Source organism: Anabrus simplex, chromosome 12 (genome assembly GCF_040414725.1).
Source record: "Anabrus simplex isolate iqAnaSimp1 chromosome 12, ASM4041472v1, whole genome shotgun sequence".
In the NCBI taxonomy this organism is placed as follows: domain Eukaryota; kingdom Metazoa; phylum Arthropoda; class Insecta; order Orthoptera; family Tettigoniidae; genus Anabrus; species Anabrus simplex.
In genome coordinates this window covers 23,058,683-23,086,152 of record NC_090276.1, presented here as the reverse complement: position 1 = coordinate 23,086,152, position 27,470 = coordinate 23,058,683, and positions in this window count along the sequence as shown.

Sequence of the window (27,470 nt, the reverse complement as noted above, 5' to 3'; positions counted from 1 at the left end):
TCGACGCAAGACTGTCCAGAGCACAGTTCCTTACATTGCAGCAGTAAAGAACAACGCACCGAATACGATTCAACACAACTCATCGCAGTGCAACCTAACAGAAGGCGAGACGCAATACAAGTGAAGAAGAGACAAGACAGCGGACCATAATGCAATACAGTTAGGCCCTTTAGGAGAAATTACAACACAGTTCACAAAACAACACTGCAGAACATAACACACCAAAAAATAATGCAGTACAGTGCAAAGAACACAGTTAAGCTCACCACAACACAATTCATCGAAACACTACACAACGTAATGCGGCCAGTATCCAGTATTCGGGAGATAGCAGGTTCGAACCCCACTGTCGGCAGCCCTAAAAATGGTTTTCCGTGGTTTCCCATTTTCACACCAGACAAATGCTGGGGCTGTAACTTAATTCTTTTTGCTAGGGGCTTTACGTCGCACCGACACAGATAGATCTTATGGCGACGAGTACCTTAATTAAGGCCACGGCCGCTTCCTTCCCACTCCCAGCCCTTCCCTGTCCCATCGTCGCCATAAGAACTATCTGTGTCGGCGCGACGTAAAGCAACTAGCAAAAAAAACACAATACATCACAGCTCATCACAGCACAACACAACAAACTAAAACGTATCACACTACAACACAACACAGCTCATTTAAATATAACATAACGCAAAGAACACAGCTCATCACAATAACGCCGATCACAACATAACGTAGCACATCTCCGTACATGACAACGGGACACGCACAACACAGCTCCCGTCAGTGCATCACAACACAATAGAGTTCCTCTCAGTATAACACATCAGAAAACACACACATCATCTCAGTGCAACACAACACAACTCATCACAATACAACACTGCACAGCTCATACTCAATACAACACAACAGAACACAACAAAACTCGTCACAATTAAACAGAGTTTATCTTAAAACAACGCAAACATACACATTAAAACACAACTCACAACACAACAAAGCTCATCACAATACAATAAAACACAAGAGAACTCTCCCCTGTAGGTATGGTACAATAGATCGGAATTTTAAATGGGGACGAAAGCAGCATTGATTTTAAGCACACTGGCATTAAGGACATTTAGTTGACAAGTTTAGTCCAGATTATCGAACATGAGAGCACGGATGTTTAGCCATTGATACGTTAGAATGCAAACTTACTCAAAAGCGTAACAAGTATACCCTAGCGCGGATAACAGTTCTGCAATGAGATTTGCATAAACATCTGGGATAGGCCTATTATAACCCCTAGAAGACACGTGACTCTTGCTACATTACGGAAGAGCGGACCTGGCGATACTTCATACTAGACAAATTAGTTTGTATTGTAGCCTGTTACTATTACTGCCTATACAATCTGGCTCTAGTGATCATTCTGGCTATCATAGTCTTGTTGGTGGCTGAGCGGAATGGAAAAATTGTTGTTTGTCTGAATTTCTGCCTGAGGTTCTCCAGCCAGGACGTGTGACGTCTTCCAGGATCCTCTCGATCTTTTTTTGTATTATGATCCTTTACGAGGTTGTAAGTCTCCGGATGCCTCATAACATTACCAAAGTAGGAGAAATTATTTTATATTAAGAACCGTGCAGATGTCAATACTTCCTATTCACTCATTCACATTACGTCCATCAAGCTCATACGAAGCATTTAACGATAGATCTACATTTATATGCTTCGAATCTTTTCATTGTGCTTTACGGATGGCATAGAACTCGACTCCGCACAGCAAAACTGGAGAACACTTAGCGCCGTGCAATTCTAACCCCACCCCCACCAGCTTTAATGGCAGATTTATGATGCAGGGGACTAGGCAGATTTTTTTTTGGCAGCCATGGGTTTCTCAATGCAGCAGTGTATTTCTTTAGAGTTGTCCCTGCTTAGGTACATGATCTTCTCGACCTCTTGTGTCGGCAAACGTTGTCCCACGTACCGGGATCTACGACTAGGCCCCTTTGATCTTTTGTTCAACGCCAATACAAGGTTTTCACATGCCTCCACCACCTCCAACATGATTTGATGCAGGTTCTGTGGGACAGTGTCATCAGGATATTTCAGGTTGTTGGCAGTCACTTTATTAATTTTGATACCACCATCCACATCTATCAGAACTTCCCTGAAGCAGGTCTCTGAGTACAGGTTCAAAAAGTACACTCTTAACTCACGTCTCATTTGAATGTGACTTCATTCGTGAGTAAATACAAAAATCTCACTCATGAAAAGAAGCAAATTATATGATAAATAACCTTCTTATTGACATGAATATAGTTGTGATTTCGTTCCCCCAATTCTTTGCAAGTTAGGACACCCACTTTTCTGAAAGCCTGTATTTAATTAACTCTGAGTTACACGCAAATACAAATATTAATTTGTCATTGTATGGAGAGATAGATAAGGATTACACGACAGACCATTTCACTAATTTGAAAATACACTCATGATATAAACTCACACGCAAGGCAATTCTATTAATAATATTAAGCAATGATAACTCCAGCTCTGATAAAAAATGGGTGGCTCAGAGTGAGATACAATGATAACATTTAATGATTCCGTTCTTTAATTAGAACAGACTTTTATAGTTAAATAGATCTTGTGCTTACTGGAGATTTCTGAAGGATTCATAATAAGCTAACATATTCTAGCATAATTCGATAGTTGTTTTCTGTATGCCCAGGTGCTTAGAAAGCATAGTAATTAAGAAGGAATATTGAAAATAATACAAAAGATGTCATCCCATCTCATTTCAGGTGAAATAAAGGACACGTTAGATAGCAAATATATTGAAAATATATGCTTATGATAATTGCACTAAGAGACGATTTAAATCGTAAATGACAAAATGTTCATTGCGAATATCTGGGTGTCACTAAATAAGAATTTCCCCATATTCATTTACCTATCTCAGTCCTCTTCGGATAAAGTAGTGTAACAGAAATATTAGAGAAACTTGGATGGGAAGTTCTAAGTAAGAGACGGAAGAAAACTAGACTTATAGGATTATAAATCCTATACAGGAGAGGAAGCCTGGGGGAAACTTCGTGAGAGGTTTCAGTTGGAAAATAATTATATCGGCAGGGCTGACCACAATTATAAAATTAGACGTGATTTTAGCATAAACGATTGGGGTACATTTTCATTCATTGGGAAGGGCGTGAAGGAGTGGAACAAGTTACCTGAGAAAGTGTTTGGTCCTTTTCCAAAATATGCACAGATGTTCAAGAAGAGAATAAACAACAACAGGAAAAGAAATGTTATAGGGAATTTTTCTGTGTAGGTTATTGTAAATAAAAAAATGTGAATAAATTAATTCCATCTCCTTGTCTAAAGATTGGACAGCTGAAATAGGGGACTGTCTGTAGGGGTGAAGTATAGTGGGGACTTCGAGGTCCCCGGGACCACTACGGTAGCTGTGAAGTCCCTTCAGGAACTCCAAAAGTCAGTGGCAAAAGGGGCTCTGGTTAAGACGCAACATGTCATTATGCACGTTAGGTACTAAGGTGGGTTAGGAAAGCAATAGAAATTAAAATCTTATAGCAGTTGTATAGTAATTTTTTTGAAATGTTTCCACATATACAAATTTATTAAGGATGCGCTGTGTGTTAACAGAAAATTTGTTAATGCAAATTGTATAACACTGTACTTTAGAAAAATGTTCTCTTTTATTTTTAATTTAAAATTTAGTTGTTAAGAAGAATGCATGTTTTGTGTTTCGTTTGCCACCGAGGTAGACACCTCATTTGCAAATAAAACATTTTGATTTAATTTAAACTCCTATACGTGATGAGTAGAGCAAAATTTTTAGGCATTTATAGGTTAAAACGCAAACTTACTGAAGCGAGTAGTAAGAATACTCTATCCCTCACAACAGTACTGCTATGAGATTTGCATAAACATTAGCGGTACGGCATATTAGAATCTATAGAAACTCTCCGTACAATACGAAAGAACAGGCGAGACGACAGTTCCTACTGGCAAAATTAATTTTCATTTTCGCCTGTTACTGCTTAAACATCTCGCTCTAGGGTTGAGGTTTCCAAGTCGGAAAGTTCCGCTCTTTCTTCTGAAGCAAACTAAGAAATGCGCATTTTTATCTTTGTATCAAAGGGTTGTAGAACAACCTTTAAGGCACCATCATCTTGACCTTAGATGAAGATTTCTAACGATATCCCACATAAGAGACTGACATTTATATTTAGCCAGATTTTTCTAAAACAAAAATCCAGCCTAAAATTTTCGGCTCCTGCTTGCTATGGTTTTCTTCTGGGATTCAAACCATTTTGTTATGTGAAAGAAATGTATGAAATGCTCTCTCTTTAGGCATCCTAACTGCCCTTCGCATATCTTTTGCTTTCGAAGAGTGTAAACTAAACCATAAACCTGAAACCCAGTGAGTGTCAGATAGGCATATGTACTGTGCATTTTACATCGGAATATATATTGTGGACTTCGAATGTGATATGTGATCATAATTACTATTCGCCGTATTCACTGTGGCCCATGTAGGGTTGAAGTAGATGCATAAAATTATTACGTCCACACACACCTGAAATTATGTTTATCTCATTATGTGTTCCTATGCATATTCCTTCCTATATTTTTCCATGTGACTTGATTTGTAACTTTATTACTCCTTTATTATTTATACATGAAACGTAAGACTTCAATGACAAGGAATACCAAGTAATATCAACTCTACCGTGACATTACGTAGAACAGAATGTCCAATTGCTCAATCCCGTGGAGTGCTTCCGCTGCTAGCGACGGCAAATAAACTCAGCTGCGCAGATTATCTTGCAACTGACACTCGCTTGCGAAATTAAGAATGTGCCTGAACTAGAAATAGTTTGTTTGGACTGTTAAATTCTTTGATCCGACCTAGAGAATTGCTGAAGAGATGTTCTGGACGTTAGATCCTTTGGACTTACCTGGGCTTGAAACTGCTACTTCAGTTGAAACAGCGCGATCTGCCTTCGTGCCTCTCACTGACTGATGGAGCGCTTTGTACTTGCAAGTAGATCAGGAGGAGGACGACGCAAGTCGGCAAAGTGGTGGAGTGAGTAGCAAGATTGAAAAGGATGTAGTGAGGAATACTTCTAGATAGACCAAGGCTCTGATGTAGTGTAGATTATGATAGAGACAAAGAGTATTATACAGTCGAAGTGAGAGATGGAGGAATAACACCTATGTCACTCAGGAAGTGGCTGTCCAACACAGGGTGATATAGAAGAGGACTATGTTCAGGAGTGGACATCAACCGGCTAGAGAATATGGAGAAAAAGAAGGAGATTGCATTCTTACTTAGTGGTTTTATAGTATGAAGTGAACCTATCCAGCAGAATAGAACAAGAAACACATCCAATCCGGCTGAAGTAACTCACTCAGAATTATGCAAACCCTAGGTACAAACCGTCATTGAGGTTGGATATCTTATCCTGTAATCTCATTGGAAAATGTTGAGAATACTGACAAAGAAATGCATTTCACATTATGTATGGGTTCGGTTCTACAACTTTTAGACTTTCCAATCTCACATCAGTGGGAAACGTGCGTAAAATTTCCAGCCTTTTAGAAGGTCGTAAAATGACCTTTTGTAAAGTACTTTCAAGTTCCACAATATAATTAAGACCAATATTTCTTGCTCCTGGAGGGTTGTGATAAGAATGAAATAATGTTGCTTAACCGAAAGTCCATCTCCTTTAATTAAATCGATGAACTTACATCGTTAGAAGAATGTGATGCGTGCTAGTCTATTCTTTACCTTAAACAACCTTTCATCATTCCGGTACAGCCAGTTGCATTTTAGATTGCTCAAAGATAAGGAACGAGGGCAATGATGACGAAGAACATTATTTCTTTCGGAAATCCACATTATAAAGAAAGTAGGCATCTGTATAATGTATTCATTGATTTTCTTTTAAGAAATGGAATTCAACCCATCCCACAATATTATTGCTATTCCATCAAAACAGAAACTTGGTACTAGTCAAACTGTTCTGTACACATTTTATTTGTATAAGCTGCATATTATTGCACAAAATCAATTATACCAGGTGGCCCGTCCTTAATTTTCACTTATATATGTATCCCGCATGCACTAGTGATGAACTGGGATGTCTTATAACTGATTTTCACAGTGGTATTACTACTTGCAAGTAGGTACGACAGAACTTGAAGAGTTGACAATCGGACGGCCGCTCGCTGCTTATTCTTCAGCGCTACCCGTCTAATGCACCCCTCTGCGTTAGTAAGCCATTTTCGAGCGTATAGTAATAGGCTAGTATTTGATACAGCAGCTCTACAGTTGCTGCCAACATATCGACAAAGGCTGTTGTGTTCAGCAATGACGAATAGTGAGGCATTATTTCAATTTATGGAAGCTCGTAGATGGTACGCGCAGGAGTTTCAAACCTACCACAAATCATGTACGAGTAAATTGTTGGTGCAGTGGAATGTCTGTATATGTATAAATTAATGAGATATTATACTTTACTTTCTCCATCTTTGCCATATTTACAAATGCACCCTATTTTAGAAGGTGTGTAGCAGAATGACCGATATTTGTTCCATATCCGAAATATAGCATGTTGTTCCTTTGTAAACCAGTGGTTATGCATCTCGTTCATCATTAATGCATAGGGGACACTTTAAGTAGAAAGTACGGAGCAGGAGGGCCACCTGGTATATTTCTTTTTAATACATTTTTGGAGTTATAATTCTACAAGAATAAATAGCTAAAAAAGTAATAACATATTGGGTAAGACTAAAGAGGGAAAACTGGTTGGAAATATTAAATTTAGCATACCAGCATCATACTAATCCTCTGCAAGATGACTGGTAATCAAGGTGAAACGGATGCTAGATGAAATGAAATGAAATGAAATGGCGTATGGCTTTTTTAGTGCCGGGAGTGTCCGAGGACAAGTTCGGCTCGCCAGATGGAGATCTTCTGATTTGTCTCCCGAAGGTGATCTGCGCGTCGGGATGAGGATGAAATGATGGTGAAGACGACACATACACCCAGCCCCCGTGCCAGCGAATTTAACCAATTAAGGTTAAAATTCGCGACCCTGTCGGGAATCAAACCCGGGACCCCTGAGCACGCTAACCGTTTAGCCATGGAGCCGGACGCTAGATGAAATAGGAATGGGAGACTATTGGGATAAAGAGATTCACAACAAATAAAAGATGACTAAAACAGTAAATATCCGAGTGAAAGGTATTGAGAAAAACTGATCATGTATGAATGAGGACCAAAAGAACATTCGTGGAATTCTGTGAAATTAAGAAAAAGTTGTCAATAAAGAAATACTTACGAAGAGAAAATTAAGAGGTATGGTGTAGTGGCTTGTGGATATTTCCAAGAATAAGGGTAAAACAGAGAATCATGAAGAGAATTGTTGTTTCATATTTGAATAAATAATGGAAGAGCAACATCTGTTGAGAGCACGTAGGGAGACAGACTCACGTAGGATCAAATACATGGGTAGAGCTAAAACAGAAGGAGATAAATGATTTTATACAGTTATGCAAATCATTAAACATAGAGCGAATCACAGTATGGCGGACAACAATTCTTTTGTATAGTAAAACGTATGTGGTAAATGAGAATAAAGGAAAAGAAAGTAGGCACGAATTGAACTAATTAAAGGTAGGATACATGTTGTCCTAGACTGTATAACTATGTTACCACGTAGGACAATAAAAGATAATTTGAATAGCTGGTGTAAACAAATATTAGGCCTAATTATAATGTAGTAATCGGTAAATTAATTGTAAATAGGAGGATTATTCCTCTCATCATCATCATCATCATCATAATCCTTTATCCTTATCCTTATCCATATCCACCTTCCCCTTTCTTTCCACCATTCATTTACCATATTTATGTCCCAGTCCAGCTTTTTCATCTTCTTCTTGCACTCCTCTTTATCGAATCGACCCGCCTTGTTCTAGATCTCTCTCTCCGGCTCCCTCGAACTTTATCTCCATCTTATGTTTGGTATTCTTTCCTCCTCCATCCTAATTACATGTCCAAACCATCTTAGGTTATTCCTAACAATTCTCTCATTGAGGTTTTCCAATCCGACCTCCTTTCTCAAATCTTAGTTTCTCGATCTGTTTCTCCTAGGTATGTTATTTCGCTGGCGTGAATTCTACGCTCCTCCATATTATTCACTGTCCAGGTCTCAGCTGCGTAAGTCAGTATGGGTGCGTAGTACATTTTGTATATTATCTCTTTACACTTCCTTGGTACTTTATTATTCCAGACAAGGTTTCTTACACTCTGGTGGTATGCACTGTCCAGTTGCGCCCGGTATTAATTACAGTTTTTTACTATAAATGATTACTCTCTTCCCAGCTTCAGGTGATCTGGAACTAGGAGCTAGGAGTATTCTTCTCATTTACTTTTTGAAACATTGTCAACTGAAAACTTGACTGGCATTCTTTGTCAATGATAACCACAGAGGTTTGGAGAAGGACAATTAAATTAATTAAAATATCGATGTCCATTCGTATTGGCATGAAATATTTTCTTTATAGCTTCCATATTATATTTGCACCTTTTCTCTTCTGAGAGTTAACTTATCATCGAAGTGGTCAGGGCAAACGCTGCCATCAGCCTGAAGCTAACTTTCTCACGTGATGTATTAAGAATTAATTCAGCGAATTTCTACTGTGTCAAGTCAATTTATCTGGCGGTAGAGGTTACGTAGATCATTATTGAGGTTAATGGTGCGTGCTGCAGGGGTTGCAGCCCTACTGGGGCAACGTGCCAGGGATACTTACAGCTCAGTGGACTGCCAGCAGGCAAATAAGGAGTCGAGCAGGAGATGGTGGTTCAAACTGTATGTGTTGGTATTACCCACATGCATGTTGCCCTCAAGGGTGCATTTTGAGTCCAGCACTGGAGCTCGATAACCGAGCTGTTATAGACACTGGCTTGTCACTAAGGTGATCGCAGGTTTATTCCAGGCTATTGTTGGATTTTGGAGATGAAATGTCATGTGCCTATGGTTCAATTTTACTTAAAACTGCAATTATTTTGCGACTGGTATTCCTTTTAGTTATCTGCTTGGGACTAAATTCGTTCACATACAGCAGGAATATTCGGCCTGGGGAGGCCTCAACCCGCTCCACAGCAGTGATAACACAGGTGTCCTTGCACTGGAATGGCTAGGAGTTAAGCTGGCAACTTGTCTTTCCACGCTGTTATGTGGCTATGCATACCTTCCAGGCGTTCTAAATGGTGATACGGACCAACTATTGTCCCCCCTCCCACCTCCAAGAAATTTTCTTTAAGGCTTTTCTCTATTATTATTCCTCTCTGACCATGTTCAACTCTTCCTATATCAAGCTTCTGAAGTTCTAATTTTCCCTCCCACCGTTCATATTCTTCACCATTCTCTGTTATTCGTTTTGCGTTCTTCTGTCCATCATGTAGGCTACATTTTCTATTAGGTTTCCGTGCAAATTTATATTTGCTTACTAAACTTCTAAAATTTGTTCAATGTTGAATGATTTCTTGTAGATCTCCGTTTATTTCCACTAACCAATAATTGTTGAATTATTTTCAGGGACAGTCTGTCCCCATCACGCCACCAAAATCTGGTGTTGTCCGAACTAGCCAGTCACTCAGGCGGTGTCCGGTCCTAACCCTCTAAGCAAAGTCTAAAATAGTACCGCTAATACATATTTTTGGAAACATATACTTCGACAGACCGGCATTAATATCAGGTAAAACCATCTACTTAAATAATGGGCGACAATCGGTTAAATAAGTACCAAATTTATGCAAATAAACAGACATGAAACCACAAAATGATCGAACTGAATGGAAACCACCAAACAGAAATACACACACAAATAAATTTACATTATATCAACAGTACAGAAACACGCTTTTATCCCACGTAGAAACGCTTATCAGATCAGAATCAAATAACTCGAGTATAATCAAACTACACCTGCGATTTAATTATGGGTGACTTGTATTTCATTCCTGCGAAATGAGTAGCTCAAAATTTTATGTCGGCAGACATGTTGGTGATGTCCTAGCTGTCTTTACGTAATTATTTAGGGGGTATTATCACTTAGCCTACACTTATCATCATAATCGTACGTGATTCGCAATAACTAGTTACACAAAATATTACTTACAATCACATAAAACCCACATGTGGATTTCAATTCACCGCGGTAAAACACATATTTACAATAAATTAAATCAATAAATCGGCCTGTAGCACACGCACCTGTAACATCATGTCATTCTCACAAGCATACACACACTTACCAAGAGAGACCTCCACCATTCCACGTTCATCTCTTCTCATCCATATCGACGACGCTGATTGTCAGTGAATCGCAGTTTATGGTCCCTCATTACTCTCCTCTACCGATATCCTAGTTGTGCGTTGTCATTTCTAACCTGGTGCCAAGGATCAGAACGGCTACGATTATTCACTAATTACTGTGGATATTCCCTGCATATAGGCTACTATCTAAACAATCCTTGGGAGCTATATTTCTCTCTTTGACAATATCTACGTCCAGTACATGCGGGAGATCACAGGCTCATCTAATTTAATTCCTCTCGAAGATTCAAATTGCGCGTATCTAAGACGCAGGCAACTGCGGACCCGCCTTCACTTCGAATATCATTATTACTGTCCCCAAGGACTGTCAATTAATTGTCCATTCATTGCACTAACGGCTCTCTATCGAATTCCTATCTGAACTTCACAGTAAAATAATTCCACAGTCCTACATGAACAACATTATCAGTATACTTTATCATGGCATATGAATGACTATTCTATCACAGGGCCTATTTCGACTACGTTCGACGATTCCTCTCTACACCCAGCAATTCTTTAACCACGACCTACTGCTTTCAACTGATTAACATCTAATCTAAATTCACACTGACCTTTGTTCCAAATTGAACACACACGATTTTCAATGATGTGTCTCTAAACATAAACCGGAAACAGCAACAATTTCATTCAAAATCACACTCACAGAATGGTTTTCACATCCATCCTTATATTCATAACACTGGACATGCAACTACCCAAATGCGCTAGACCTGACATGATCCTAGATACTGATGTGCTTCCTTTACATTTGCCTTGTTCCTTTAGGTTTATTGGTTAATATGAAGTTTAGAATTTCCTTAGATACAGTTACTTCAAATGACATGCTTATTACTGTACTGTTTCCCAGAAATAAAATGAAATGGGAATGAAATAAATGCGATTCACCGACCATATTATCATTATCTCTAGTTAAATAAATCTGGCGGTTGCCTCATCACTCAGAATTGATCAAAGAAATTATTTAATAATAATAATAATAATAATAATAATAATAATAATAATAATAATCGTATGGCCTCAGCTACCGTGTGCAGACATTTCGATTTGACGCCATCTGGCTGTCTACTCGTCAATTTCGACGTTCCGTTTTACTCTAGATCCGTTAGATGGCAGACAGAGTAAACCAGATCTCTCTTGGGCGTCTATGGCTGAGATTTAATTAATTTTGTCGGGTAAATACCAAATGTATCACCATAGATCTTTTACATGCCGACATCGTACGACATGGAGTGTCGAATGGACTTTTTTCCGCCCTTCAAAAATCCGACTACCTCTGCCGGGTTTGAACCCGCTATCTTGGGATCCGGAGGCCGACACTCTACCGCTGATCCACAGAGATCATGTAACATATTCCAGAAACTCGTTCTCCATGGGTCTGATCCTGACGTCTCGTTCCATAATGGCGAATCCTCTCTGATGCTGCTAGTAATGGGACTGGCTGTGCTGAATCACGTTCACTGCTGACTGATTAGTAGCCTGGTAACATTTATAGGCAAATTTGTGACCGTTAACTATTAGGTTTAGCTATAAAATATTTATAGCTACGTGATCATTATACGTTACATCTGGCTAGGGTCAATTCATCCACTAGTTCAATATGTCTCTGCATAAACATAGTTCGGGAGTTACGGAATCTCTGCGTCGCGATGACCGACAGAACACACCCGCACTCCGTCACTCGTTCTGTGATATCGGAATCGAACTCGCCACTTCAACTTGCACGCGCTCGCGTATTGTCGCGTTTTTGTTCTCTTCACTTGCACTCGACGAGCTGTTTAGGTCTTTCACATATGCGCCTACACTCTAACACTATTGCACTGCTGTACACATTACGATCGCGCGACTAAGTCGGGAAAATGAGACATTCAGTTAGCGCACGCACTTTGTCTGAAGAAATGCTCTCCCGAAGTTCAACTGTGCGAGGACAGCTATGCATTGTCTCTGATGGAAATCGAATGTAGTACTAGACTGCTAACAGAACTTAGATAAAAAGGATAGTAATCCACCTGCGCGCTCCGAGTTAGCATTTTTTATCACTTCTGTTGCTCCTCCTACACTAGATTTTCTGATTCACTTCTAGGGTTCTCTTCCAATCACATTTCAATACTTCTTCCCGCGCTATCCCTCATTGGTCCTGGATTCACATTTGTGTTGGGTGGTTTGGTCCCCAAGTTTGATTCTCCCCTGGCATCAGTTGACCGGGATCTGGCCTCAATATGTCTTTTTGTTCTCGTTTTCCGTCCTTTAGTCTTGAACGAGGTTTCCGAACACTCGGCCTTCTCTCAAGGTTTGTTTTCTTTTTATGACACTCCTCTTGAGTTCTTTACAAATCTTATATTTTTGCTCAACCTTTTATCAAACATATCCAATCCGTCCAAGCTTTGTTTCTTGCGATGTATTGTTTCGTCGGACAAGCAATGCGATTATTTTTCTGTACACTATATTAGCAATGGTTTATGACAGGTAGGGACAGCTTTGTGAGCGGTATTGTCATGTTTTTGGTTTGTCCGTCATTTTCCTCGCAACTGTCTTTTCCCTTCCTGACTCGCCACTAACCTAATCATAAAACTCAAAATTTAGATTTCATCACTCTGCGAAAGAGCCCCAATCAATTCTTATGCACAACATAATAAGCACGCAGGAATAATGGCTCAAGTTCTAGGTTTAGAGGTTTCTTTGTCAAGCTGTTGTTATCCATTCTGTGTAGGTGTGCGTAGAATTTTAATCCCATTTTTCTAATTTATCTGTGATTGCTTCGGTTATTTAATATACATTTCCTGTCGTCCCTTCTTTATCTAAATGCAATTTTCATACTTTTAGTCCTAGAATTTTGCTGAGAATTTTGCTCCCTTGTTTTTAGATGTTTTATTTATTTATTGCCTGGTGCCAGTAATCAGGACCTCTGGTTTGATAAATGTGTTATAAGGTCGTAATTTTGCATTTTTTAATATAGGTATTTGTTCCAGGTAATTTTGTGAGCTCCTTGTTCAAGTTTAGAAGTTCTTTCCTTGTTTGCGTCATGATTTAACCCTGGTGGTTGATAATTTTGGCAAGATACTTCAATTTATCTACCTAGAAGATTTATTATTATGATTATAATACTAATTATGATTATTATACCCATTAAAAATCAAGGACTTTATTGACGACAGTTTTAAAGTGTTGATAGACGAAAGAGAAGGGGGATCATTTTTGAGAATTTTGTTGTCATTAGAAGATTTCTTTACTTGAATCTAGGCCTTCCTGCGTATTATTTTTTTGTAAATTTACCCAGGAGAACTGCATTATGCTATATCACCTTCGTATATCCCAGGAAGTGCATGAACATTATAGAATTATAAACATTGGTACGAGACAGAACATTAACTTTTATGACATTCTGAAGTGTCGTGTAGTTTAATGATACTGCCACTGTAGTCTTGAAAAGTTTTTGAGAGAAATACCAGAAGCTGTTATGAACTCGAAGGTAGGAAGGCATTTTCCACTTCTAAGAAGCCCATGAAAAATAACGACACCCATTTTTAGTCGGCTGAGAGAAGAGGATAGGTTGGTAATACATTGTGTTAAAATTCCATCCGCATCCAGTAGCATCGCCGCCTCTAAACATCTTTGGATCCTGTGGGGAACTACGGGCCAAGACAGAAAAGTAACTTGGTTTACATTCTGGAAATTATCACTATCGTCGTTTTCATCATCATCATCATCACTTCTGGCTAACCGGTTAACATACTGGCCTTAGGTCCCAGCGGTCGTGAGTTGGATTACCGGTAAATTCAAGGATTTAAACCTTCATTTGTTATTTACTTTGCTCGACACGGAATCGGTATTTGTGACGTCCTGAGAAGGTCCACCTCCTTACAGACTCTCATGTTGCCCGTGGGCTCCTGTGCCTGTGGATTCCAAGTTCACACGTTGGAACCTAGTTGAAATTGTACAATTTTTGCTTTGAAGCCATATTACGGCTCTGTGTACGTTTCCCATTGAATTCAATAGTAATAGAAGTATCATCTTTCTGTATCACTATCTACTGGAAATCTGATTTATTTCCGACGTTTCGTTACCGAGTACCACAAACCTCTTCAGGTTTCGTTGTGTCACCAAGGTAATAACTGCATTGGTGACTGTAAATATGGGCTGTATTTTTAGAACACCAACATTTGATTTTGATTTGTATAATTACGGCTTTTCCTCGATAACCATTATTTGCAACAGTACCGCATTGCGGCCTAAAGGAATACCACAGGTACAAATTGGAAATCAAACTTCATGTTGTAATATTGCTTGTACACCCAGTGGAAACCACCACTGATTTATATTTCGTTTTTACTATGCTAGTAAAAATTATTCACAGTGTAACGATGTTTAAAGGTTAGATATAAACATGTGAGATGTACGGTTTATGGGGTGAAATATCAAGTTTCACGAATAAAAACCGTCGCTCAAATTACTGTGTGGAGGGGATAATAATAATAATAATAATAATCGTATGGCCTCAGCTACCGTGTGCAGACATTTCAATGTGACGCCATCTGGCTGTCTACTCGTCAATTTCGACGTTCCGTTTTACTCTAGGCCCCCGCTAGATGGCAGACCAAGTAAACCGAAACTCTCTTGGGCGTCTATGGCTGAGATTTAATTAATTTTGTCGGGTAAACACCAAATGTGTTACCAGAGATCTTTTACATGCCGACATCGTACGACATGGAGTGTCGAATGGACTTTTTTCCGCCCTTCAAAAATCCGACTACCTCTGCCGGGTTTGAACCCGCTATCTTGGGATCCGGAGGCCGACACTCTACCACTGATCCACGGAGGAGGATGAACGTACCTCATGGAAATCACTGTACATACTTGAGTGTTAATGAAAGAAAATATCTTCAATATGGAAATCACGACAAGTAGGTTGTAAATAAAAGTTATAGATCCCTTCATATGTGTAAAGGAGAAGACGTGTAAGTTTCTGGTAAGACCACAGTTTCAGTGTATGGAACCCACAACAGGATTACTTTATAAGTGAACTGAAAATGATCCTAACAGGAGCAGCACAATTTGTTCTGGGAAGACTTGGGAGTTAGGAGACGAGCTGCTTGATTAAGCGGAGTGTTTCTTGCTGCCAGTGGAGAGATCATTAGTACAATAAGCACCAGTGGAGCTTTTAAACACATGAACGATCATAATATGAAGATAAATTTGTACCTGAAGAAGACAATTTTTTTTGCTAGGGGCTTTACGTCGCGCCGACACAGATAGGTCTTATGGCGTATTGGGGCATACATTCATTTATCTTAAGAGGAATTAGTGATTGGGATAATTTATCAAGGGAAATGCTCGATACATTTTCAATTTCTTTGAAATCTTGTAAGAAAATAATAAGTAAACACCTGGCACCTGGTTGACAGTCCCAAATGCAGATCAGTGATTGATTGATTGATTGATTGATTAATTGATTGATTGATTGATTGATTGATTGATTGATTGATTGATTGATTTGAAACTGATTAAAAATTCGCGAGGCACTTTTAAGCACACAAGGACTTAAGACATGGTATTAGAAAACCCTCCAAAGTCTACAGAAAATCGAGAATTCCTGAAAATCCCCGTGGGGGTTGTTTGGGATTTGGGGGTCAGAACCAAATCAACGGTGTGCAAGCTCAGGCATTCTTCCTCACACCGGGGACTTTTCTACAAAGCAATGACCTGTAATTTTCGTGAACTTGTAAATTTTCTGAAATTTCAAATTAATATTGCTAACAACAAACCTACCTAATGTGACGAGGGAAATTTTCGAGATGTCATGGAGGTGTGGAGACATAATCTATTAATATTTGGATATAGTAATAAATGACGTCTAAGTGAAACATATTTAAGTGTGGAAATAGACACGAATTAAAAAGGCACTTTCAACATAATTGGAAACCTCATAACTCCGCAAAATTTTCGACTAGAGAGTTCCAAATTGAGGCTCAGAAGAAATCAGTATAAGCAGGCAAATATAAGCATTTCCGTCATCCTTTATGAAACATTTCATTAGGTATACGGTTCAATGAAACCATGTGGTTAGGTCAGGAACACAATGTACGTGTTGACATTTAAAATGTTCAATAATCTCCCAGTAAAGTAAAGTAAAGTACAGTAAAGTAATGTCTTTTTGCTAGTGGTTTAACGGCCCGCTAATATGTCGAAGATTTTCAGCGATGCAAGGAGTGGGAAGGGATTAGGATTAGGAAGGAAGTGTCCGTGACCTTAGATAAAGTAAAGCACCGGCATTTTCCTGGTGTGAAAATAGGAAACCACGGAAAACCATCTTCAGAGCGTTCGATGGTGGTATTTGAACCCACCATCTCCCGAATGCAAGTTCACAGATACGCGACCCTAACCGCATGGCCATCTCGCTCGGTAGTAAAGTAATAACGTCCACACAGATCTTACTGAATGTATTTTTGGTCTACTTGATTAAAGAAAGTTATGAATCTCTTTCATCTGTTAATTAACATTATATGCAATGACGTTCTTCTTCTTCCTCTCCTTTCATCGCCGGTATTTATCCCGTATTCTTCTTCTTCTTCTTCGACTCCTCCTCTGCGTTTATTCCATCTTCTTCTTCTCAGCATTTACCCCTCTTTATTTTCAGTACATTTCCCGACTTCTTCTTCTCACCTCCTCTGCACATTTATTCCACTTTATTTTCATTCACAGCATTTATCCCTTCTTCGTCTTCTTCTTCATATTTTCTCTTCAAGTTTTATTTTTGTATACTCCCATCATCATCATCATCATCATCATCTGTTTACCCTCCAGGTTCGGTTTTTCCCTCGGACTCAGCGAGGGATCCCACCTCTACCGCCTCAAGGGCTGTGTCCTGGAGCTTCAGGCTCTTGGTCGGGGGATACAACTGGGGAGAATAACCTGTACCTCGCCCAGGCGGCCTCACCTGGTATGCTGAACAGGGGCCTTGCGGGGGATGGGGAAGATTGGAAGGGATAGACAAGGAAGAGGGAAGGAAGCGGCCGTGGCCTTAAGTTAGGTACCATCCCGGCATTTGCCTGGAGGAGAAGTGGAAAACCACGGAAAACCACTTCCAGGATGGCTGAGGTGGGAATAGAACCCACCTCTACTCAGTTGACCTCCCGAGGCTGAGTGGACCCCGTTACAGCCCTCGTACAACGTTTCAAATTTCGTGGCAGAGCCGGGAATCGATCCCGGATCTCCAGGGGTGGTAGCTAGTCACGCTAACCACTACACCACAGAGGCGGACATACTCCCATCAACCACCAAATTATCCCTCTCATTAATTCATTCCTTGAGTGCAAGTTGGAACGACGATTTGATTGTTGATTAAGTAAATGAGGAAAGTTCGTGGCCTGCATCTCTTATTCTTTCGAAGTTACACAATTTATTTTCTTCTCGTAAACAATTTGCGGGACCGTACAATCTCTCATCCTATTCATTGTAAAGTCATTATTCACGCCGTACAAGTTTAATGGCAACTTAAATCGAAATATACAACTTCAGGACGAGGTTAGTAAATATAGGACGGAAAAATTGTTCGTGCTTTGTTGGATAGAGATTCTAAAGGTTCTAGTGGGAAGAGAATTGAATTGGTGATAAATAACCTCTGGCTCCTGATACTTTCTTTACTTTACTGATTGATTCCTTCGTGGAACTCCATTACCTGATATTGAATTATCCACAACCGTCATTACGAGCTCAAAACACTTATAGGGCCAGCTGTTATAACATTTTTATTTGTTTATGGGATTTGTGTTATTTATTTATTTCATATTTAGTGATTTTTTAATAGTGAGGAATATATACACGGTGATTTGGTCATTAATTGGTTTATTACTTTGGTTTTGATATTTGTTTTATGAATAATATTTATGATTATTAGACGAAATCTAATTAGAATTTTATTAGGATGAAATGGACTGTGGTTAGTTTCTTTCTGTGTTTAAGGTATTGGTTGCGAGATCAGTAGATATTTGACCCATATTTTTGGTAAGAATGTTTCAAAACTATGGATCCATGATTGATGACATTACTAGAATTAAAGTAATTGACAATGAAATGATAACGAGATTTTTATAGAGGCATAAAATAGTTCGTTAGAAGCTACACTGGTATTGCAAAAAAGCTAAATATAGTATATAGGAAAATCAAAAGAAAGATGATATTATTCCCACAGTTATATAAATAATATATGTTTGTACAATAATGATTAGGCATTACTAGCTTAGAATGTAAACTTAGTGAAGCCAGTAACAAGTTTACACTAGCCCGGACAACTGTCCTGCTATGAGATTTGCATAAATTGTGGAGGTGCGGCATATTAGAACCCTGGAAATTATGTTAGTGTTCCTATATTACGGAAGACTGAGCTAGTCGACATTTACTGCTACCGAAATTAGTTTGCATTCTAATCTATTACGGCCTGAATATCAAAGTCCTCTCAGTTTAATTACTGTAATGAAATAGCGTATGGATTTTAGTGCAGGGAGTGTCCGAGGACAAGGTGCAGGTATTTTGTTTTGACACCCGTAGGCGACCTGCACCTCGTGATGAAGATATGATGATGATGAAGACGACTAATACACCCAGCCCCCGTGCCAGCGAAATTAACCAATTTAGGTTAAAATTCCAGACCCTGCCCTGAATCGAACCCGGGATCAATGTGACCAAAGGCCAGCACGCTAACTATTTAGCCGTGGAGCCGGACTTAATTACTGTGATGGGATGTGGTGGAACCTCATTTGGAACAATGTAAGTACTAGACATATAAGGCATAATCATTATTGGAGTAACCATATTGGCGAGGTTGATAAGAAAGTTTACGAGAGTATTTAGGGGTTGTAGCAAAGAAGTAAAGGAGAAAGCATGTGGGTCTCTGGTAAGACCCCAATTGGAGGATGGTTCTGGCATATAGGAGTCACACCAGGATTACTTGATACGTGAAGTGGAAAGTATCCAAAGGAAATCAGCACGATTTGTTCTCGGCGATTGTCGACAAAGGAGTAGTGTTAGGAAAATGTTGCGAAGTTTGATCTGAGAAGATTTGGGGACAAGGAGGAAAGATGCTCGACTATGTGCTGTGTTTCGATCTGTCTGTAGGGATATGGCCTAGAATGACATTAGTATACAAATAAGCTTGAAGGGAGCTTTTAAAACTTAGAAAATAAATGAAGATAAAGTTGGAATTCAAGAGGACAAATTTAGGCAATTATTCAGTTATAGGACGAGGAACAAGGGGTTGAAATTATCACGGTCCATGTTCTTTGAAAACGTTTAAGGGAAAGCTAGTTAAGCAACTGATAGGGAATCTGCCACCTCGGCTACAGCCCTAAATAGAGATCATTGATGATTGAGTGATTCGTTGAGAACTCTTGTGGACTAGGAATTAAATATTGTCATCTTAAGTAATGAACTTTGATATTACGATTTTCTCTTACACTTCATATTAACCCTACATACAACGTGCGTGCATATCTCTTTTCCGGTTTCACTAAGAGATGGCGCCAGCGAACAGTACGCAGCGTATGAATTTGACACATTCGTCAGTGTGTTAGTCCGTATTAACCTAAACACTTGGTGAACACACTCCATCGATTAGAACGTGTGAGACATGGTGATTTCATTGTGAAAGACAGCGTGCTCTGGTTAACCACAAAAGTGCAAAGACGAGCAATTGCCCGTCGAAACCAGTAATGCACGACGCTATCAGCAACAAATGATTAATTTAAATCACGCATTGATCGAAAGACGACCGGAATAGACCAGAAGACATGGCAAAGTGATTTTGTTACACGACAATGCGCCGTCTCATGCAGCAAGGCAAAGAAACCTTGAAATCGCTTGGATGGGACATTCTTCCACACCTGCTGTACTGCCCCGACCTGACTATCACTTCTTTGCATCAATGGGACACGCGCTCGCAGAGCAGTACTTAACAATTTTGAGGAAGCTGGAAAATGACTGGACGAGTGGTTTGCCACAAAAACAGGCAGTTTTTCTGGTATGGCATTCATAACTTACCTCAAATATGGGTCAAGTGTGTAGAAGCCTATGGCCAATATTTTGAATAAACAAAAAAGGAATTTTGCTTCAAAATTACGTGTTTTATTTACCATAAAACTCGCGCAAACTCGTGCATACACCTGGTATACAGGATGTACGAAAGTACCTTTCTAGAATTACAGACCATGATAAAAGTCATACGGACAATCAGGAATAGAATAGTGACAAGCCCTGTAACTCGAAATTTTAATACAGGGTCAACTGGGGAAAGTTACGTAATGCAGTTTTGCAGGCATAATTTTTCATTTGTGAGGCTTCACGTTTGTTGTAGTTCCTTTTATTCATACAGATTTAGTCTCGAACGATGATAAAGAGAGCCAAGGTGTATAGGCAGTTATAAGTGAGATTACAAACTAAATTTGGCTAGTAGAAAACTGTCGCCTAGTTCGCTCTGCCCTGTTGTGGCGAGAGTAACATAACTCATAGGATTTTTAACAGGCCGGGCCCCTACCATGTATGCAACTCTCATAGCAAAACTGTTGTCCGGGCTAGTGTACTCTTGCTACTCGCTTCTCTAAGTTTTCATTGTAACCTTCGAATGCCTAAACATCTGGGCTAATGATACAGTGAGGGGAAGTTTTGTATTCCAGCTCAAATTCTACGACTGGTTTTTGACGAATCTTGACGTTCTTTTTAACCTCTAGACACCGAAACAATAAATAAATAAATAAATAAATAAATAAATAAATAAATAAATAAATAAATAAATAAATAAATAAATAAATAAATAAATAAATAAATAAATAAATAAATAAATAAATAAATAAATAAATAAATAAATAAATAAATAAATAAATAAATAAATAAATAAATAAATAAATAAATAAATAAATAAATAAATAAATAAATAAATAAATAAATAAATAAATAAATAAATAAATAAATAAATAAATAAATAAATAAATAAATAAATAAATAAATAAATAAATAAATAAATAAATAAATAAATAAATAAATAAATAAATAAATAAATAAATAAATAAATAAATAAATAAATAAATAAATAAATAAATAAATAAATAAATAAATAAATAAATAAATAAATAAATAAATAAATAAATAAATAAATAAATAAATAAATAAATAAATAAATAAATAAATAAATAAATAAATAAATAAATAAATAAATAAATAAATAAATAAATAAATAAATAAATAAATAAATAAATAAATAAATAAATAAATAAATAAATAAATAAATAAATAAATAAATAAATAAATAAATAAATAAATAAATAAATAAATAAATAAATAAATAAATAAATAAATAAATAAATAAATGTTAATTTTGACACCCCATTATTAGTTTTGACGGTATGCGAAGACTCCGAGATGCCGGAATTTTGTCTCGCAGATGTTCCTTTACTTTACAGTAAACATGTCCGACTGGTTGGCTGAACTGTCAGCGTACTGGCCTTCGGTTAAGAGGGTCCCAGGTTCGATTCCCGGCCCGGTCGGGGATTTTAATCTTCATTGGTTAATTCCAATGGGCCGGGGGCTGGGTGTTTGTGCTGTCCCCAACATTCTTGCAACTCATACATCACACATAACACTATCCTCCACCACAATAACACGCAGTTCTCTACACATGGCAGATGCCGCCCACCCTCATCGGAGGGTCTGCCGTACAAGGGCTGCACTCGGCTAGAAATAGCCACACGAAACTAAAATTAAACAGTAAACATACCGACACGAGGCTGACGTAATTGAGCACCTTCAAATACCACCGGACTGAGCCAGGATCGACGCCCAGTGCCTCAACAGTCTGAGCCACTGAGTCAATAAATAAATAAATAAATAAATAAATAAATAAATAAATACATCGCAAGTAACGTTAAAGCAGTCTGAAACGTATTTTAAAACCGGGCAAGAATATATCTGTCTTCCTGCCACTAGAGTCTCATCGACCACTGCACGCTGTCAGTTTGCCTTTCTGGTTACTCTGCAGACCAGTCTTAAAACTTTTAGAGTTGTATTAACACTCCTCATAAAGCTAGAACTGCGCTAACGAGGTATTCCACATTCAAATGAGAGGCAATGTCCTTCCGCTTAATGAATCTAAATTAAAATGGGGAGGTGCTGTTTAATTGAATCAACTCTAAATGTCGGTTGTGTTCTGGGTGAGAGAAAATTGTGCTGGTTGTTCGAGACGAACATGAACATCCCATCAGCGGATTAACTGGTGGAAGAAGTTCCGAACTGCAGAAACATTGAGTGGAACTGCTCAGTTTGTAATTTCTAAACTAAGGAAGACTAAAAGGAATTATTATTTAAACTTTTTCTGGCACAGAAAAATGAACCGTGGAACAGACATGTTCGGGGTTATCAGTTTCTAATTTTTTCTTCTTAAGTCTCAATTCGAAGAATCGGTTGGCAGCAATTCTTCTCCTCAACTGCTCTCCGTAATCTGTTAGACATTTTAAGCCTGCCACTACATGCTCTTTGATCTGTCTAGGTGATGATGATGCTTGTTGTTTAAAGGGAACTAGTATTTAGATCTGTCTAGAGCAGCGATGGAAAACCTTTATATTCTAGCGTGTCAATTAAGGTCTTATTTATCACTTTTCACTGTCTAGTGTGCCACCGGTAATTTTCGTCTAGAATCATCATGAAACACCTCCTATGCCTTCATTTAGGTATTATATTGCATTGCATATAAATCCATTGGACTGAATGTTTCACGATGCTATTTTGCAAACATCACTGAAAATTAATTTTTTTTAAAAAGATCAATTTTGAAAAAAATTCAATATTCATTGACTTGATCCCCAACGGGCGACTTCAAAGCAGTCTACAGTGTGATGGCAGTAGTACCAGACCTTTAGCTTAGATCCTTTCCAACAGAACAAATATGACCTAGGCCACCAAAGCTCAATTGGTAGAGCAATCGACGCGAAATAGGGAGGTTGTGGGTTCGGGTCTCACTGGTGTCCGGTTGGCCATTTTTGTTCTGTACTTAACATCCCTTCAATACGTACGAAGTATACGTAACGCGACCTAATAGGTTGGAAGTCGGTTTCGATGATAAGATATATTATTGCTTTAACGTAATAAAACCTGTAAAAATATAGCCATAGAATTAATTGAGACCTACTCCTTCCTTCTTGATTCATTATGCCTAGCTAAGGAGCGCGTTTGAACTTATTAGCACTATTTTTTGTTTTTCTTCTTATCTTCCCAATATATCTTCATCCTCTCGCTGTGTTCCTTTTTACGTAGTTCAGTTCATACTATATTTAGTTGGGTGGGATTTACAGACATTTTATGTTTGTGAACTAAAATTCTGAATTTTATTCTATCTTGAATGGTTTCGTCATTAATATCAATTTCATTTACGTCCTCACTGATTTCGTTTAGCCAATTATTGTGATTATTCATTGATAAGGCTAAGTTTTAAAATGTCTTTGTGAGCCTGTTATTATCCATTTTGTATGAGTTATCATAAAATTACAAAAGCCGTATCTTGATGGTATCTGTGATGTTTTATGTGACTTGATTTTCTTTTATATCCAAATTCCATTTTCGCATTTTCGTCCTAAGATTTTCCTGAGGATTTTCTTTCTTGTTTTTCTATCTTCTTTATTCGGGATGTGCCAACAATTGGGAACATGCATCATTTTCAAAAATATTTTTTTTGAAAAGTACACCAATGAAATAGTACGTAAACGTATTACATTGTGGTATGTTGCCTTGTTTTCTACCATTAAAAAAATATTTAATAGTGCCTTTCCGCAAGGCGAGTGAAACGGCCTCTGACGTAAGCGGCGCGCTGTGACGTCACGATCCAGTACCGCATGGAGCTCTACCAGCCGTTGTGCATCAGCCGTTGCTAAAAGCCGATTGTTTATTATTCATGATCGCGAATAACTTCAAAATGACAGAAGAAAGGTTCAAAACAGCACAATCAGACAATCTATCATGTGTAAATGTCATCATTCTTGAAAAATAGTGACTTTTGTGGCCGCAGAAATTCGCGGATAACAAGCAAGTTTGTAAGTGGCGTCTTTTATATACGTGCAATGTACTGTAACCCATAGTATTAGGATAACAACGAACCTGGATAGATATCACATCACTTTCAACATTTCCTTCTAGACTGATTCCCCTATTAAAGAATAACATTACATTTTCGGGCTTTCAGCATTAGTAAAGTAAGAAATCGGATTTCAGCACTAACATAAACATATAGGTTGCATTATAGTACTAGTCCGCTTCTGTGGTGTAGTGGTTAATGTGTGCCACTCCCGGAGGCCCGGTTTCGATTCCCGGCTCTGCCATGAAAGTTGAAAACAAATAGTACGAGGGCTGGAACGGGGTCTACTCAGCCTCGGGAGGTCAACTGAGTAGAAGGGTTTCGAATCCCACCTCAGCCATCCTCGAAGTGGTTTTTCGTATTTTCCTACTTCTCCAGGCACCTAAGGCCACGGCCGATTCCTTCCCTCTTCCTTGTCTATCCCTTCCGATCCTCCCATCCTCTAACAAGGCCCCTGTTGAGCATAACAGGTGAGGCCGCCTGGGCGAGGTAATGGCCCTCCTCACCAGTTGCATCACCATACTCAAAGTCTCACGTTCCAGGACACTGCCCTTGAAGTGGTAGAGGTGAAATCCCTCGCTGAGTCCGAGAGAAAACCAACCCTGAAGGATAAACTGATTAAGAAAGAAAGAAAGAAGGAAAGAAAGAAAGATCATAGTGCTATAGGGCTATAATCCATCATTCCCAAAAAAATATATATTTATGGTTGGGACAACTGGCCTACCCACTTCCGGGGCCCATGAAAGAGAATTAAATATCTTTGTGGAGGGAAAAAGTTAAACATTATAAAGATAAATATGACTTCATCTAGTTTTCACAAGTCGGGCTGAGTGGTTCAGACTGTTGAGGTGCTGGCCTTCTGACCCCAACTTGGCAGGTTCGATCCTGGTTCAGTCCGGTGGTAGTTGAAGGTGCTCAAATACGTCAGCCTCGTGTCGGTAGATTTACTGGCACGTAAAATAACTCCTGCAGGACTAAATTCCTGCACATCGGCGCCTCCGAAAATCGTAGAAGTAGTTAGCGGGGCGTGAAGCCAATAACATTAATTACATTTGGCTTTTAACAAGCTGAGCATATCAGGAAAGAAAAGTGTCCTGGTGACATTTTAGTCGCTCAATACAGGAATGTCTATGGGTGCTGTGACTTTTACTTATTTTTTGCTTTACGTCACACCGTCACATATAGGTCTTATGGCGACGATGGGACAGGAAAGGCCTAAGAATGGGAACAAAGCGGACGTGGCCTTAGGTACAGCCTCAGCATTTGCCTGGTGTGAAAATTGGAAACCACGGAAAACCCTCTTCAGGGCTGCCGGCAGTGGGGTTCAAAACCCACTATCTCCCGGATGCGAGCTCACAGCTGCGCGCTCCTGACCGCACGGCCAACTCGCGCGGTATTTTTACCCTTCGGTTTATTGACTTGGCTTGTATAACCTAAAACTTAGGCTAAGGTGGATAATATTTTAAACACCTACATCACTATTTTCACCTGTGTGCAATTATGTTATTTCATTAACATTATGATAATTATTATAATTGAGCACTGTTAACTTATAAGACCCCAACAGACAAGCATTGGTTTTGTGTAGAGTTATACATTTATTAAATTCACGTTGTTTCCTTTCATGATGTACACGCCTATTCTTTGTTACATTATAGAGTATTTAGATATAGCCTACATTTCTTTACCAATTAAGCTCTTCAATAAAGACATACATAACTGTCCCATGCCAAGATATATTGGTAGAATTAGAGCTGTCAAAATGGTTCATAACCCCTTCGATTTATTATCTTGATATGGATCACCCAAAACATAGGTTAGGTTTGGAGAATACTTTAATAATCAGCATTATTTAATGCACTGTTTGTTACTTTCATATTCCAAGATGTAATTGAAGCATTTAAATAAAGCATCATACATTAAAATTTAAAGTTTTACCACTAGAACAGCTGACATGGAAAAGTGATTTGAAATTTCAAACAAATTCATCTTACGTTAAAATCTTCAAAAAAATAAACTGTAGACTTTTCCGATATATCACCAGCATTTCTCCAGCTCGCCAAAATCCATTTCTCCCTAGTTTTAGCGTCTTTGGAACGTTTATAAACAATTTGTTTGCTACGGTATGCCATGTGCTATTGCACATCGGAACTCTACACCATTTATAAGTTTTCTGCCTCACTGTCTGGGCAGGATTCATTTTAAGTCTAAAATACACACCCTCCCCATCTATCACTACATAAATCAGCGATTCAAGCAATAACTTAGTGAAATATTCACGGGGAACAATATTTGAGGCCCGGATCGTGTCGACTGGGCAAGGCGCATACATAACCCTGAGCTGAAAACCCCCCCCTTGTAATCAGGCAACAAGGGCAAGACTACATCTAATTGAAATAAAAGAAGAAATGGTTTAAACCAGGGGATTTATTAAATAAATATGAGAGAAAAATTAAAGCAAGAAAAGAAAATCACACAAAATAAATAGGGAAATTCATCGTAATACTGATGGACATACCTTGTTCTTTCTCACATAGTTGAAACATGGCGTGAAAACTCACTAATACTCTTCAAAAAAAAATGATACGTAATTTAAAATGCTCACTGCTCCTCGACACATCGCTATTACAATACCAGCAGCTTCCTTCCATCATAAACTATTCAACCAGGTCGCCCGTTTTACCGAGATTCAAATATCCAAGGCACTGCATCATGTATTCATTAGGCAACTAACAATGCGAAAAGTTCGCATAACAATAAGCCGTGCCGGAGAACAAAAGGCAGATAAGAATAACGACAGATGAGACTGAGCACAGCCTCCATGGACCAATCAAAGCCAAGACAAGACCCAAAGAATACAATAGGTACGCCCATGCGCAAATATGAAACCAACATGGCGGGTACTCAAGCTGAGCATCAGCCATGAATAATAAATAAATATAACTCTGCGCTGA